Consider the following 16,290-nt stretch of genomic DNA (forward strand, 5'->3'; position numbering starts at 1 on the left):
TTCAGTCATTTTATAAACAAAAGTGTAAAAAATACAACATAGAATATGTAATACAAAGGTAAATGATAAATGTTTTTCAAGCTTTTCCATGTGTTGTGTGTCTACTTCAGTAACTTGTCTTGGTTAGACTAACCTGGTATGTAGTGATTCAGATTAGCGTATGGGGTTAACACACACTAAAGCCTAGAACAATGAAAAATCCTGGATGCATCATATTCCTAACTATGGTGATATCTATCTAAGAATAAAAAAAATAAATTATTAAGTTAATTCGTAGTATCTACTTTGCAGTTCATAAATATCTTATTCCACAGATTGCAATAATGTTATCTGAAGCCAATTCAACAAAGGAATTGAGGTATTTAATTCCTTCTTGCAAGCAATGGGATATGAAGAATTAAACATCTTAGTACCTCTATGGATCTGGATGATAAAGTTCTTTTGTGAAAGGGCATCTTGTGATCACCTTACATTTAAGCACCTGCAAACTAGGTTAAAAAATTCTCAGATGTTGTTTTCTGGATATAAATTTTTGCAAAAGAGCTGAAGATAGTATCTCCACTCTTTTCTTACACCTTCATTTACTACTCACACAAATTGCAGCAGGCTCAGGGGATTTAAATGAGCATCTCTGACCTCTCACCTGGACACACAGGGATGGAGTAAACTACATAATATCCTGATGTATTCATTTTTCAGGTGATGTATAACTAATAAAAAAAAAAAATAATAAAAGCCATGGCTAGGGCATGTTAGGAAGAAAACAATTTCCTTTCTCAATATAGTCTAAAAAAATTTAACATGGGTAGACCTACTAAGCCAAAATCATATTCTTTCTGGTGTACCCAAACAGATAATCAATCCATAGAAAGGAACACAAGTTCAATAATAGATACTGAGGCTCTTTGGGCAGTCAAGCACTCTATTACTTGATAAAACTTGTAGACAATTGACTCTCACTTTGTTGAATCCGGTGTTGTTGCATTATAGGGACTTCTATCTCCATTTTCAGTTATTACATTTTCAGTATTTTGCCCTGTAAGTATTATCTATCTCAAGAACTTGCATTTGAAGTAATTAACCTTTGAATTCTGTTCCTATGTTTACGGGGAAAAAAAAAAAATACACATTGTCTTCTTTAAAAAATTTTAGAAATTATTTCAATGAACTAATATTTCATGTATTTTTTTTTCTTTTTTGTTTCTATGCTTAAATATTTTAATATTCACTAGAAGAGAAGATGTGGTAATGGTCAAAAGAAAATGCATTTCCCTTACTCTTAATTTGACAAAATATAATTTACCCACTCCCTATCTCCCTCACACATAAGATATTTGTGAATGGTGTTGATTATTTCTTTCTTAAGTTGTTTTGTTTGTTTGTTTTCACCGCAAATACATTCAGATACATATACTTGATTATCAGCATAAAGAAAAATGAATAGCAACAGTCCTGTGTACCCAAACTTGTTTTAAAATTATCTTTACTCTCTAAGCAGAATAAAGTCTGTCACAGCTAAGAAATAGGTGAGTTTGACAGGAAAATTCCCACCACTTGAAATTTCATCCCATAGACAATTAAACCTAGCAACAACTAACAAAACTGCTACAGCTTTTGTTGGATGAACCCATAATAAGGTAAACAGAAACTGGTCCCTCAACCAGAAGCAAAACTGTATACAGATCACTGTAGATCAATGTGAGGAGACTGGATTTGGAAATGTGAATTTGCACCCCAGAAAGCCAACTGTATTCTGGGTTTCATCAAAAGTAGCGTGACCAGCAGGTTGAGGGAGGTGATTTTCCCTGTCTGTTCTGTTCTCGTAAGACCACGCCTGGACTACTTCATTCAGCTCTGGGACCTCCAACATAAGAAGGACATGGACCTGTTGGAGATAGTCCAGAGGAGGCCCACAAAGATCAAGTGAAGGCCGGAGGACCTCTCTTTTGAAGACAGGCTGAAATAATTGGGGTTGTTCAGCTTGGAGAAGAGAAGGCTGAAGGAAGACCCTATTGCAGCCTTTCAATACTTAAAAGGGGACCTACAAGAAAGCTGGAGAGGGATTTTTTACAAGGGCATGTAGTGACAGGAATCATAGAATCATTTTGGTTGGAAGAGACACCTAGGATCATCAAGTCCAATCATAGCCTTATTCTAGCACTAAACCATGTCCTGGAGAACCTTGTCTAAATGCCTTTTAAACACCTTCAGGTATGGTGACTCCACCACTTCCCTGGGCAGCCTGTTCCAATGCCTGACAACCCTTTCCATGAAGATTTTTTTCCTAATATCCAGTCTCTACCTCCTCTGGCACAACTTGAGGCCATTTCCTCTTGTCCTAAAGGACAAGGGGTACTGGCTTTAAACTGAAAAACGGTAGATTTAAATTAGATATAAGGAAGAAATTGTTCACTATGAGGGTGGTGAAGCACTGGAACAGGCTGTCCAGAGAAGTTGTGGATGTCCCATCCCTGAAAGTGTTCAAGGTGGATTGGATGGGACTTTAAGCAGTCTGATCCAGTGGAAGGTGTCCCTGCCCATGACAGGGAGGTTGGAACTGGATGATCTTTAAGGTCCCTTCCAACCCAAGCCATTCTATGATTTTGTGTGGAAAGGAACAAGTTGGAATGTGTTTTTTCAGGTGTCTTGTAATAGTCTTTCTGCACATGTATCAGACATTTGCATCAGCTGTTGAAAAGCTGTGGCTCTCTGCAATGAAGCTTGATTCAGCTCTCAAAAGGATTTTGTCATCCACTAAAGTAATCTCATTCTGTCACTAAAACTCAGATTGAATCAGGTCATTGGAAGTGATTGAATTTTCTTCAGATTCTCTTATAATTAGTTCTGTAAGAAAAATATTAAACACACTAAATATATATATATGTTTCTTTCTTTAGTTGTCTTTACTATGAACATTATAGAAAGAAAAAAGACATTTAATTAGTTACAGATAATCCATGTATTTTCTTTCTTCTTTTCACTGCAGGAACATATCTGTGAAGATCTTACTGAGAGATCTGTGCATATTCAATGATTTAGCTATAGTGACTACCTAACACTTGTAGATTCATATGATTTCTTATCTATTTGAAAATTTTATAGCTATTAAGAATAGGTGTTGTAGGAATACATGGAAGGCTTAATAATTTCACAAGGTAATAAGAGGTTGTTTTCATTACCCTCAACTTCAGATACTGCAATTGATAGCTAAACTAGTGACTTTAGTCTCTCCTTATTGTAGATGGAGACTAATAGGCTTCTTCAGGATGTGATTCCTATTTATACTTTATTGTAGGAGTTTACAATTACATGAACAGCCTTTGAAAAGAATACATATCTTTCCATTGAATATGAAGCGTGGGATAACTAGATTAGATATGGATGTTGACTTGGTAGATATCCAGATTCAGTCAGATGAATATCAGTCATGAAAAGAAAGTTCTTGCCTAGATGAATTTATTATCTAAATAAGAAAGGAAGAGACAGAGATTCAGATAAATTAAATAATTTACACAAATTCAGGACCTGAAATTAATATCTCTTGAGTCCTACTAAAATGTTTTAAACAGAAAACTGCATCTGCTTCACTCTCCAGTATGCAGTTGTTTTTTCAAAATTCTTCTCTTTAGTACCCTGGAAAAGTCCTCATATTACATTGCTGTGTCGATTACAGTTTTTCTTTGTTTGTTTTCTTTTCTAACTTATTTCAATTGTACTAAAAATGCTGTTTGATTCACTTATACATAGAAACCTCATAAAAAATTGAAAGGCTTCAATAATTTTAAATCATTCTACACTGCACATAGAGATTTAAATTTCAGTGCTAATTTTTTTATTAGCACTTTAATTTGGAAGGTAGTAGGCTTCTACAAGATTTAAAATTATTGGAGCATTTCAAATTTTTATAAGCTTTCCAGTAAAGATGTGACTGTGGTTCTGGGCTTGTAAAATGTAGCACAATTTAAATTTAATTTAAATTATTTAAGTGCTTCAGACTTCAGGGAGACTTTCAATCTTTCAAACTGGGATTCATGTTCAGATACTAGAGCAATCTTATAATGTGAAGTGCTTTCATCATTTTAAAGACCTGCGGGCAGCATTCAGAACAGGCCTTTTTTATTGTCAGTTTGTTAATTTAAATTATTTGTTTTCATCTCCAGTGTATCGAGAGGAAACAAGTAAAATAAGAGTATAAAGGGAAGACACAGTTTCCTCTAGAAAGTTTAAGGTAACAATGAGATTTTCCATTTAGATGGATTGTGCGTTAACATGAAGAACAATATTTTGCAATGTACATTTTGAAACTTACTGCAAGCTGTTACATGATCTGTAGTCTCACCTATGCCTATGTGTATTAAATATCCTCATTATCTTAAAAGATCAAAGATGCATAACTTGCATTTTTACTCCTGCTGAAGACTTCATATCACCTAGAGAGGAACCAAAATGTGTTTAATTGTTTTTGTTTGGTTTCAGTCTAATGTGAACACACCAACTTCCTGTAAAATCAAAAAGTGATATGTCATTTCTATGGCCGTCTTTTCCCTACAATTAACAAAATATTATGGAATTGAATACAGGGGTTTCTGATTCTTACAGTCCTGTGAAGCAAAATTTCGAAGACCATTATTGAGTGCCTGGGGAAGGATTCTGCCAGTAGTTCACAACCAGCAATTCTGAAACTGAAATGTCTCCACCCATCTAACACATGAACATAACGTATTCTACTGGCCTTTTCCATCATTCCGACTGTTGTTTTTCTGTTACAAGAACATTGTTTGCCATTCAGATTGCTCAGTTAAACTAATCTTGTTGCTTTTTGTGGCAATATAAAACTTCTAAAAGCACTAAGCCATTATAAAGTTGATATTGAAAGGTGTCAGCCACACTGATTTTGCAGGAATGAGCAATACATTGACTTATGGAGGAGTGTGATTTGGTTTTGTCTTTGCAAGCATGAGGACCAGATTCAGTGATGTACTGTAAGTAACTTGGTTGTTTTTGTGAACAAAATAGTAATGAATTTGGTGCAATGAAAAACATTAAACTGAGTTTACAACTGTGTTCTGTTGTTAGAGTGATATAAACCAGGGCTGTCAAACTCGTTTTCACTGGCGGCCACATCAGTCTTGAGGTTGCCTTCAAAGGGCCAAATGTAATTTTGAGGCTGTAAAAATGTAACTACTCCTATATTTATACAGTCCTAAAATTACATTCGGCCCTTTGAAGGCAACTGTGATGTTGATGTGGACCCTGGTGAAAATGTGTTTGACAACCCTGGTGTAAACTATTTGGAGAATACTTTTAAATCTCACCTGCATAATCAAGGCCAGGCTCTCAGATGATTTAAATTTATCTAGTAATGTCAGTTTATATCATCGCCAGTATGTATCAGAATCTCCATTAATTCATTGCTTTGATTGAGATATACTTAAATGAGGACAAGAAAGCAAACTGTGATAATTATTCAGTACCAATATTTGTATTAAATATTAAAAAAAAAAAAAAAAACAAACACCCCCAAAAAAGTTTTCCCAACAAATCTACATAAGAAGGGACAAATCCTAATCCAGGGTTCCTGCACTGGCTATGCCTGTTGGATCATTAATTATATATCTATAGCCAAAATGAACTAAATAAGTTTTATGAGGGATAAAAAATGTATCTGTGGGGGTCTACAGGTTTTGTACAATACTGAGAGAAAGGACAAAAGTAAGTGCTTAAAACAAAAAGCAGAGAGGATAACACAGAAGTTAAGAATAAAAGTTACTGGAATTTATCCATGCTCACAAAACAAACTAGAATTTATGCTACATGTTCACCTTAAGAGAGACAATACAGATTTTTTCAGGGCTCTAATAATACAAATAAAGCAATAATAAGTTGAAAAAAAACTCCAATGTATAAATAGAAAAACCCTAAACCATGTCCTTGTTCCCAAGCTTGTTCTCCATTTACAGAAACAAAATAAGAAGTAGGACGTAGGAAAAGAATCCTGTTCAATCGCTCTATCAGTCTCTCTGCCAAAAGAGTGCTTCTTCATGTAATGTTTTTCTTACTAACAATAATTTCTTTGCATCTTCCACCTTTGGCTGTTTCATGTTAACCAGAGGACAAAGCTTACAACTGTCACAGCTGTGCTAGGAATTGATGAAATGACTCAGATTACCTAAGTGTGTATGTATGTAAAAAGTGTTTGTATATGTGTAAAATAGTCTGAATTCCTACATTTATTAATAAATATTGTCCATTATAGTTTGAAGGATGACTAGCCTTAATTTTTAATTCAAATTTGCATTTCATGTTTTTCTTTTTTTTTTTTCTCTTTTTTTTCCTATTCGGAGTGATAGCCACTGTTTTAGTTGAATCTATAACACTTTCTTTTTTGTTGGTAAAAGATTGGTTTAATTGCATTTGTGATGAAAAATGCCTCCTTGGTAAACAGAAATTCAACTCAACAAATTAATAAATTTTATAAAGCTTCAATTGAACAGAGTTTTCTCATATTATTATCCAGAAGATGAACTATTTGGGGTTTAGTTCTCACTTTTAATTTAAATGAGTATTTGAGAAGACCCTGTATTTTGGGGATTAAAAAATAATAATAATAAAAAAATCCAAGTAAGAAATACATAGAAATATCTGCCTGATTCTTGACAAAAGCAGAAATAAACAATTTTTTAACCTTTTTTTTTTTTTTTTTACTAAAAGAATCTAGTACAACAAGGAAAGAAAAGAGTGGAGAAATATTTCCCAGTCATTTTCATTATACAGCCTTGTATTGTTATAAGAATTATAAGAAATGCCCTTCCTGAAGTTTAATTATCCATTAGGCAATCAAGTAAAATGACAAACATAAGCAACATTCATTGCAGTAAATAAAAATTTCAGTCAATAGTAAACTAAGGGTGGTAATTACAGGAGAAATAGATCTATAAAGCCTGGTAATACATACTGCAAAAATACGTACTGTTAGAGTTTCACTCTTCTACAAATTTTAAATTCTGTATACTTATTCATTCATTTTTTTTTACCTTTTTCTTCCTTTTTTTCTCAGCTTCCAGTATTATTATAAAACTTACAATGTACTCCAGTACTGTGACAGCAGATTTTCTCAGAAAGTTCTGCTGCATAGACTATGATATCTCAAGTTTTTCTTTTGGATCCGCTTGAAAGTGTTGAAATGCTAAACTTACAGATGTTGTCTCAGAATTAGCAATAAAGCTGTACAAGCAATAGTATGCTAGAGCATTGTGTGGTATCCATGAAAGAGTACCAAGAGCACTCCTGATGACTGTAACTCTGTTGCTTGTACACATGTATCATTAAATGCTTTAAATTGCTTTAATAATTTCCTAGCAGGTTTTTGTTTCTTTGCTCACCAGCAATGTCCCAAACAATTTGTATTAAATGCTTGAGGCTTAGCATGGGTCATGGGCCTTTCCCAATAGACAAATTAGGGTAGTCTTCAGACACATTATTATTTTAATTATTTGAGATGCGGTTTTCAACTAAAATGGTGCAAAGAAGTATGCATAAACCTTTCTTACAAAACTGAATTTAATTTGTTGGGAAAACTGAATTTTTAGTCAGGCTTGCTGCCCAACCATTTGTCCAACCATTGTTTTCACCCTACATAAATGGTATGTTTACTACTTTCCAGATTACAAGAGGGCCTAGTAATACCAACAAGACATCAGTATCATCCTGATATACCTTGGCTGGTTAACCATTCTCTGAGAGAAGTGTTAAAAACTAGTATTGTGATTACGTATCAAGTTCATGGTATGCAGGAAACTCTGGGAGGAAAGTGTGTGCATAACTGTAATCACAGGAGAAAAGAAGTACATAAGAATAAACCTGTCTTTTGACCAACATCTACTTCAGTAAAGGCAAGACTGAGGTCAGGTCTCATTTTGGCATTGCATCCTAGCTTAAAGAACAATCCCGAAATAAGACACTCTATCTAGTCAACTTTTCAGCCGAACTAAATAGAAAAAAAGTGCTTGGAACTGAACTAAAACACAGGCAATGAGGCATAGTGTACTTCCCCTCCGTATATTTATCTTTGAATATAATCACCTTATTAAGATTTGAAAAGTTGTAAAAAGTTTTCATGCATGTTATGGTGTTGGTCTAATTTAAGAATGGTTTAAAAACTCATGATCCTAAGCAGGAGTATTGCTCGATTCTGTAGGGTCCAGAATCCCCAGTCAACATTTGTGATACCAGAGAGGTTGGGAAGTGCTATAATGCTGAATGTACAGATCTTATCTCAGCAGTGCAAACCGTTATTCTGGAGAAGACATATGCAAAAAGTAAAGAGAAGACAAAAAGGAGAACTGCATAAACTCATACAGATCTGCTACTAGAGTTTCTCACTTTCTGGCTCCAATGGCTTAGCGTGAAATATCCTGGGAAGCCCTCTTACCCTCACTGTCCTGGGAACCTGTCCAGAAATTTGCCTGAATCCTCAGTTGTGGATTTGAAAACAATTTTCTCTCTTAAAATCAAGTACCCTTGTATCATTGTGCTTTGTGAACTCATTATTTCTCTAGATTCGGCTAGTTGATTGTGGCTGGTTCCACATTTCACTGTTGCACATTTTTAATCAATTTCTCTCTGTTTGCAAGTAGGTCAAGGATGGCTTCTCCTCTAGTTGGTGCATGGTTGGCTGTCTTTGGTTTCTAAGAGATAATCCCTCTATAAATGGTATCTAGTGATTCTGAGTACCTTGAGATTTGGTCCAGGAAATTTCCATTCCTGCAGATCTCTAGTCATATACCATCTGTCATTTCTTTTTTGCTTTTAGTTCTTTACAACTTTACCTAAAAATTAAGCCATTACATTTGTTAATAAGGATTTATTTTATTCTCTGATATGTAGGCCTGCAGTTTCCAGATGGCTTAGAAGAAACAGGCACCTACTTTTGGTTTTGTTTTGTTTGTTTGTTTTTCTTCTTTTTCTTTTAGTATGGGGTAAATTACATCTACCCAATAATGTTGGTCTGTTTAAAATTCCAACAAGAATTCTGCCTCCAGCTAACTTTTCCTATATATACACAATTCTGTCTACAATATGCTGGAATTCCAGTTGTGAGAATCATTGACGTACTTTCAAAAAAAACACATTATATTATTGATATACCATAATTCAGTATTATTTCTGTATCTTCCTTTTGTCTTCTTTATTCTGCTTTTGCAATTATCAAGGTATATAGTTCGTTACTTATTCTTCTTCTATTTTTCCCCCTATATTTTTCTTCACTTCTGCTGTATATAATCACTTAGGCAGATTTATTGTTTTACTAGCAACAATTTGGTATCTCGGTATGTACCAGATGGAGTTAAAAGAAAGCTGATTTTCCCTCTTCTAACTGCTAACTAGTTTAACACTTTTCTAAATAAATGTACCAATTCTGAACTTAAGTTAACTAGTCATATGTCAAAATATGGTAAGTCTCAGCTTAAACTACTGCAACATGTAACACTTGCAGCTGCTAGCATTAATAATACAGAACACTGAGACAATTGTAATATCTGTTATGGTTCTCAGTATTCTAGAGATGATGATAAGCAAATCTTTGACATTATTATTGTATCAGTCTATATGTTACAAATACTAATAACATGTACTTTGACACAGGTCATCATGTCTGAAGTGAAAATCCATTACCAAAATTATTATATAGATAAAATGTGAAGTGAAAGGCTAATAACGAATGTGCCAGATGTTATACTCTGAGGCATAGAATATACTGAATTATACAGAATGATACAGATGTTTTCCAGGTTATGCTAGTGTGGCAGAATGCAACCCCCCTCTCTCCCCCAGTTTGAAAGGAGTAGGCACATCTCCCTCTTTCTCTGCTACTTGAGGCTAACAGCTTCTTTTGTGTGGCCCAGAGCACACTAGCCAGGCCCATTAAGAGAAGGGAGTGCAGAGCCGCTGGGCACCCACAGGCAGTGTGGGGGATGTTTAGAAGGCTTCAGGGGCACCCACAGTCAGTGTGGGAGGTGCAGAGAAGCTTCTAGAGTGCCTCCAGTCAGGTCTGATCAGATAAAAAAACGGGATTCTCGTTGGTGACTCCGCCCATTGTCACGGGTCCCTCGGAGCACGAGCTTGGCCACTGCTGCCGGGAGCCACGGGCCCCCCCCCGGCTCCCTGGGACTGAGACTCCGCTTGCCTCGCTGCCACGTGTGTAAGTAAAACGTCTCGCAGGATTGCGATTATATTCATACTTTTCGTGCACATTTGCACATATATTTTCCGTGCACATTTGCACATGTACTTCAAATTATTTCCTCGCACAATCGCGAGTGTATTTTCCTCCCGTGTTTCCACATAAGCACGTGTAGGATTCCGTGCACACTAGCACGTGTAAGTAAATTATATCCTCGCACAATTGCGAGTGTATTATAAATTTACCCTCGCGGAATCGCGAGTGTACACTTCCCGTACTCACTACGAGTGCGTGCATCTCTTTTAAAAAAATAATCCTGCACCGTGTTTGGCAAGTGTGTGCTTCTCCGGGACCCAGAGACGGCTCCGGCATTGTTTTGGTGCAGCCACGTGCCATGTACACTGTGGACCGCCTGTTGTATTAGTTGCTGCCCCTTCAAATTATTTCCTCAACTGATATCCGAACCTGTATTTAAGTCACTTGTGGAGTGCTAAAACCCTGTTTCTCACTGGTTTAATAAAAGTTGTTTTGGACTCTGTTGTCCTTTAAATTAACTTCGGGGTGCCTCCGTGTAATATTTCGTGACAGCTAGTTACTGCATTCCTGACTAAGCACCAGAAAAGAAACTGGAGTTTCAGTGATGTGGAAAAGGGGACTTGATATAAATTCTGCTACTGGTTAAACAGTATGCACCTTCTTATTGATGACTGGAAGAGATGACTTATTTTCATCTGATTCAAAAATTAAAAAGATAGGAAGAAAACAGTCTAAAGAGACAGCTAAGAATTTTCATGGGCCATCCTTCTAGACCCGTTAACTGACTTTTGGACTTAATCTGCCAATTTTGTACATGTTAAATAGGCATTGACTTTTAAATATATGCAAAAGCTGTTTGTTCCTTTAGTCTATACTTTTTCTTTTTGCATGTGTTTTAGCCCAAACAATGTTTGAGTTGTTTTCCGAGTTATTTGGGAAGTTGGATGGTCACTGAGAAGCAGACAGTGTATCTGTGTGTGTACGACAAATATTAGGCTATAAGAAGTGACCACCATAGTTATAAGAGGGCTGAAGTATCTTGGTCTAGATGGAAAGCATTCATTTCATCAGGAAAAACGATGATCAAAGACTTAGACCTAACTATAGGTACTCCAGGGAGAACATGAAGAAATGAGAAGAGCAAGTAACTTTGATATTTATCAATGCTTCATTATTTTTCCTCAAATGCTGGAATTCATTAGCTACTTTTAAGTTTTGGGATAGATGAGGAAAGTCCAGAAGGAAGGACATAAACCCAACCTGGAAAAGTGTGCTATTCATCTCCCATACTAGACAGTATATGCTATTATGAAACTGTGTTTTTCTTTGGAAGGTGAAGAATACTACTTCTTCATGTCATAAGGTAATGCCATCAGGTGGTGATATCCTGATAGGCAAAAGAAATCTGTATACACTAGGTGGTTAAATATTAGATTTACATATGACTCAGAGCAGTGTTCTCTACTTGAATGCTGTAGACTTGGCTAAATGGGCTTAAATATGTCTGGAGTAAACTGATATGGAAAATTGGTAAGTAATAGATGTGTTAAGACCTGGACAAGAGGTTGCTTCCTAACCTCTGGTCCAGTGACACAAGGCGAAGACTGTCAGGGACCTACTCAGGGCACCAACCAGCCTCATCTGGGAGCTCACCCTAACCCTTCCCAAGGCGCAATATACCTTTTCAGCTCAGCCTGGGGCCATTGGTACCTGCTGATCTTAACTCTTTATTGAAATTGACCACAGTCTCTGGGACTACACTGTTCCTTGGCTGGGGTAGTGGTCTGGGCCCTGCCCTACCAGACACCATGAGAAGCCCCTGATGCTCCCTGAGCCTTAGGGAGCTGCCATCCTGTGCTGGGAGAAGAGACGCATCGTTCTGTTTAAATTATAAACGAATGTAGAACAAGGAAGGCTGGATTTTCTAAACTTGTACAGTCACTTTACAGTTCTGCTAGCGGAGATGAGTACACTCTGCAAGGTCCTAAGCTTGAGTTAGTTTTTGAGCTTTTCCACCTTCCCATGTCTTTTTTTATGTAAACTCTGGATGAATTTTCCCTCTCTATTAACCTATTGCATGCTCATTTCTTACTATGTTATTCAGCAGCTTTTCAGCTAAGATTAGACAGCTTTTAATAGCCGTATCAGACCTCATGGTGTTTAAGCTGGAGATGCCCAAATAAAATTAGGTCTGAAAGGGAAGTTTACTACTCCAAGCAGTAGTGTCCAATCTCTGTGACACTTAGCTTTTGTAGAGTAAATCCGAGTATCATAGGCATTTTCACATCCCCAGGACTAGATGAAAGAATAGCTTTATTATACATATACACTAGACCATATGCTTCCCATATTGCACATGTTAAAGGTTTAAATTTTCTTTCAGGGTAGTCTTAAAAATAAAAAGAAAAAAGAGCACCACCCATTAAAATCCACATAATGCTTCAATTTTTTTTTTCCTAGCTGTTTGTATGCCTTTTTACCTTAATAAACTTAATTCCGATACTAACTTTAGTCACTTTCATCAGATAAATCAATAGTGTTGGTAAATCAATACTGCTGTGAATTTTTTAGATACTTGATATATATATTTGAGTGCTGTTCCAAGCCTTACCATCACACACAGGACAGGATGAAGCTCCAGACTGTAGGCATTTGGCTGTTACATGTCTTTATATAAGTATCAAAACTCCTGTCACGGTTGACAGGAAAAAGGGACTTTATTGAATTGTTCACACATTTGTATCTCATGCAATTTTACTTCTCTAACAATACCCAAGACATCAGCAAGGACCTGATAAATGTGGCAGAAGAACAACAGGAGCCTTGCAGACTTCTGGACGAGCAGATTGTAGGTCAATGGAGTGACCTACATTGTGGAAAATGGCACTAGATGTCTGTGCTTCAATAGCTGATTCCTGTCCCTAGTTGTTAAAGTCAATGTAGTCTAGACAGATTTTTAGCTTAGTCAACACTGGATCAACACACAAATCTCACATGTACATAGCTTCTTTGTGAAGATCTAAATACAGGCAAACTGAATCCAACTCCCAATATCCTGTCATTTGGTCTTCAAATTAAGTACAGCTTGACAAATGTCATCTAGTCCAAAACTTCAGATTAAGGAGGGCCACCTAGAGCCAGCTTCCCAGGACCATGTCCAGATGGTTTTTGTGTACCTCCAAGGAGGGAGATTCACAACATACCTGGGCAGCATGTGCCAGTACTCACTCATCCTAGAATAAAAAAAATATTTCCTGATGTTCATCATTTTATCTAAGGAAGAAGGCTGTCATACAATGATATTTTGAAGTGAACACTTAAACCCTCAGAGTCCTAATGGGTGTATCACAGACATTAAAAGAACACTTGAGAGAAATGAATCTCAGAGCTGTTCATTAGGTAACAGTCCTGAGAAGTAGAAGCAGACTGTGGTTTCCTAAAGTCATTGAGGAATCCAAGTCCCATTAAATTCAACAGAGAAAAAACTTAAAAAAAAAAAAGTAAAGAAAAAAAAAAAAGAAAATCCAAAATCCTTAATGCTTTTGTGAATCTTGGCCTAAGGCAAAATTGCTTTAGATTGCCTCTTTTATTCAGGCTGTGAAAGGTTTTGAAATTGACTTATATTACCCTGGAGACAGGTGCTAACCATTCATTTATAAGTATCTCAATATGATGCTTTCTCAAGCCCGTTTCTTAAAAATATTTCATTGTGCATGAAGCTGTAGAGAGAGAGAACTAGTGACAATTTTCTAGCTGGAGTGATGGGAGTGGGGGTTCAGACAAGCACCTGAGAGGTGAAACATAGTTTACAGCCTTCAGCTCAGTGCTTGATAAATGTAAGATAGAATAAGTATTACAGAAAATGTTAAATCCAAAAGACATTGTAAGATTGTTGTTTGGATGCTTTTGTTCAAAGGCCTTTGTTGCATTAAAAGGATTAATTTGGCAGAAACTAAACACTCTTGCATTCCAGCTTGTCCTCAGTATATTACTGGGGGGTGGGGGTGGCTGAGCTTAGCTTCTGAGTGATGTCCAATTAAACCAAGATGGCCTCAAGTTGGCACTAAAAGTCCTATAATGCTAAACAGCCAGTTTGGAGTTATGTTGAATTCACATGATTATGGATTCACCAATAGTGCAAAGTTGGGTTGTGGTCATTGAATTTATGCACTTGCACAGATTTATAAATAGTATGAAATATACTGTAAGTCTGAGTGCACCTAATGAGAGATTCTCATGACTAGATTCATGGAAAATGAGGTTTATTAAAGCAACAGCTACAAGTTGTTTTAGATTGCTGGTGATAAAATACACTGCAAAAATACACTTTTGTTGCAAAAATAGATTTTGGTACCAAATATATAGAGATTTTAAGATCACTATATAGTGCTACTAATATGATTACAAATACAAGCTTGAAGTCTAAGTGTCCTGGGGAAACACTTGGCATAACCAAGTGTGCAAATCTTACCAAAAATTGTCCCTTTGCAGGGAAAGATAAGTTCAACCTGTCAACTGATCCCAGAAGTCTGTGATGCTGTCTTCCTTAATTTTTCCCTATTGTTAATTTATTTTATAGTATTCTCGTCATTTAGTAGAGCTTGAGTGACTCTAGTCATACATACCTTGTTATCGACTGGTGTAAAATTCTCTTGTTTTGAGTTTAAAGGTATAGACTTTGAAGAATTCAGAGAGCATGCTCGATGGAGGTGTATTTTGGTATTATAATGAGATTATAATGAGTAAAATTCATCCACAGTACAAATTTCACCACAATTGCTAGCTCAGCAACTAGCATTTTGGATGGAATGGAATATTATCTCTTGAGAACAACTATGTGCACAGTACCACCTAGTTCCTGTACCTGTCTCATACACAGAGCCCGGTTGCAATATCTCCACACCGCTCTATTCTCCATGGTGCCAGTACACTGAGCTGGCACAGTTCACAATGTGTGAAAATCTAGGAATACAAGTCAGGTGTGGGGGAACCATGGCAGAGCAGATTCTTTGCATGCTGAGCAGCAGCCTTATATGCTGAGGATGTGGATATAACTTTGTTCTCAATAAGTATGCCTTCAATAATTACTTTCAATAATTTTCCCCCTCAGTAATTATACCACAGGCCCTATTAGGAAGGGATAAGGACTGAACCTCTACTGCAGTTTTTTTTCCTATTTAACTCTGAAAAATGGGGACAGAAATGTAAGTTTAACATCTTTGTTTAAATCACCGTACTCATTTTTAAACTTAAAGACTTTTTGGAATGACTGAAACTGTATTTTCCAGCAAATAAGCAGCTTGTCAAAATACAGACATTTATCTCTTTTCCATCCATTAAACAGATATAGCTAGTGAAGTAACAGTACCTGTTTTTGCAAGCCAAGAAAGCTACTGCCTGTCTCGTAGGGTTTGTAATTTAGATTTTATTTGATACAAAGTTGATGAGTTTAAAGTCCATTAGGATTTCTGTTGAATTGCCAAATCATTTGACACAGGTCGTTCTAGAGCCAGCAGATGATATAATACAGTTTGGTCATTATCAGTTTGAGCTACACTTGAAATAGTGACGTAGAGGTTAAAGTGCTAGTATGCTATTTGCAATTCCCTGAGTGAAATCGCTCCCATAGGGTTCATATTTAGCAATAACAACAGTTGTACTGAGCAGACAAGCTTCAGAAGCTTTTTCTTTGCCTCTCTCTTAAGTAGATTTGTTGCAGCCAGCTTTCTTATTCACATCTCACAAGCCTTTGGGAATTAGGGCTTTTCTCAGAAAAACCATATTCAGCAAAACTAAGTTTTTTGTTTTGTTTTGGTTTGGTTTTGTTTGTTTGTTTGGTTGAGTTTTGTTTTTTTTTTTTTTTTTTTTTTTTTTTTTTACATTGTATTCAAGGGGCTTTTGTTGAAGAAAACAGATTTTAAGACATAACATCAAAGCTAAAAAGTATGTGTGTCCATGTGCTGTTTTGACTGAAAATGGGTTAATTTTCTTCATGCAGTTAGATACCTTCCTTTTTCATAGCTAGCATGCTCATTATTTGGACTTAGTTTGAGAACAAGATAATACCACAG

The sequence above is a fragment of the Streptopelia decaocto genome (genome assembly GCF_964273445.1).
Source record: "Streptopelia decaocto genome assembly, chromosome: 1".
Taxonomy (NCBI): Eukaryota; Metazoa; Chordata; class Aves; order Columbiformes; family Columbidae; genus Streptopelia; species Streptopelia decaocto.